Below are 2,146 nucleotides of genomic sequence, written 5' to 3'. Positions count from 1 at the left end.
GGACTGATGCAGCACAAGACACCACCACTGGACTGATGCAGCAAAAGACAGCACTGTTTGACAAAACAGAGCAGGTCACCACCCCACGCGCCACACCACTTTCTCGCACAGACGCTGAGGAGACACATCCTCTCGCTACACTCTCCAGGACTGGAGTGACAATGGCGGCGACGCGCGGCTCCTTATATGGACTCCAAAACCTGCGAGAATCTGACAGCGAGATGATGACATTTTGCCTCGTTCTGGTTTCCGAGTCTGGTGGGAAAACCCGAGCCGAACTTGGATCCAGGCTCAGGATGTGATGTTCGGCTGGGTTCAGTTCTCAGGGAAACGAACCCGCTCAACCTTAATATATATGCTTTCCAAAACACCTAAGATTTGAGATTTCGGTAAAACTGATAGCTTGCTTAATTTTTTAGATGAAATTTCAGCAGGAGGTACCAAGTCCTGACTTGGTGCGACTTGGTTCCCTGGAAATTTGTTTTTGTCAGTTTCACCAACAGGAGGAGATGTAATACGTCTTGGAGAGAGATGAAGTACCATCCAATGTATGTCTATCATTTTACAGGTTGTGTTTGAAAAATGACAGGATCTGATTGCTTGATACTTTCAGGAGCGGATTGGCCATAGAGCTCACCAGGAAGTTTAATGGTAGGCCGATATGTCAGTGGGGCCTGTTTTGTATGTTGTCATGTGGCCCTATGCCCCACATGACAGGTAGCCTACCGCACTCATTACACTAATACCTCTTGTGCTGCCCATGTCGTGCCATTTCTACAAAATTTTGCAGGGCCACTTTTAGTTTCCAATCCACCCCAGGTCTTAGACACAACTGCAGCAAAAGACACAAGAAGTCCACAAATGCATACAATCAGGCCCTATGAAAAGGGATCCCCCGCCCACCTTAATAGACCCCACCCCTCATCAGACCACACCCCCATTAGGGCTGCTTCCACAAATTTCTCGGGCTGGTTTTCAATTTCAATCCGCCCCTGGGTACTATATATCTCCACTTTATCTCTCTCCCAGGCGACATAGATCTTTCCTATAGTAATGAACAGGAATATTTAGAAAATGAAGTTCTCTGCAGAATATGAATTATTGCTATTGTACTGTTTTTTAAATAAATCCTAAGCAAGCTGTATCTCTTCCTTTTGATTAGAGATGAGCGGGTTCGGTTCCCTGACAACCAAACCCCCCCCCCCCCGAACTTTATGCTCCGATCCCGGATCCAAGTCTGACTCAGGACTTCCTGCCAGACTCTGAAACCAGAACGAGGCAAAACGTCATCATCCTGCTGTTGGAATCTCACAGGTTTTGGATTCCATATAAACAGCTGCCATTTTCACTCCGGAATTGGAGGCAGACAGACCTCTGTCTCTCTGTGGGTGGTGGCGTCATGTGGGGTTAGTGTGTGCTCTGTAGGGGTGCTGCTGCAGTCACTGTGGTGTACCTGTGCTGTGTTAGGGGTGCTGTCCTGGTTGTCCTGGCTGTCACTGGTGTTTCATGTGCTGCAGCTGTACATGGGTGTTGCTGACCTGGCTGTTACTGTGTTGTACAGGGTGCAAGGGCACTATCCTCCTGCATGCTGGGAAATATAGGGGTGCTGCTGGCCCTGTATGTTGTAAAAATTCAGGAGTGCAGTTAAAAATTAAACGCACACTGCTTTATGCTGTAAAATATAGGGGTGTTGCTGTTCAAATAACACTTCACTGGCCCTGTATGCTATGAAAATTCAAGGGTGCAGTTGTTAAAAGTTAAAAGCACACTGCTCCTGTATGCTTTAAAATATAGGGGTTCTGCTGGCCCTGTATGTTGTAAAAATTCAGGGGTGTAGTTAAAAAGGAAAAGCACACTGCTATATGCTGTAAAATATAGGGATGCTGCTGTTCAAATTACATTACACTGACCATGTATGCTATAAAAATTCAGGAGTGCAGTTGTTAAAAATTAAAAGCACACTGCTGTATTCGGTAAAATATAGGGGTGTTGCAGTTCCAATAACATTACACTGGACCTGTATGTTGTAAACATTCAGGGGTGCAGTTGTTAAAAATTAAAAGCACGCTGCTGTTTGCTGCAAAATATAGGTGTGGTGCTGTTTAAATAACATTACACTGGCCCTTTATGTTGTAAATATTCAGGG

This window comes from Pseudophryne corroboree, chromosome 7 (genome assembly GCF_028390025.1).
Source record: "Pseudophryne corroboree isolate aPseCor3 chromosome 7, aPseCor3.hap2, whole genome shotgun sequence".
NCBI lineage: Eukaryota > Metazoa > Chordata > Amphibia > Anura > Myobatrachidae > Pseudophryne > Pseudophryne corroboree.
This window is presented reverse-complemented; position numbering follows the sequence as displayed.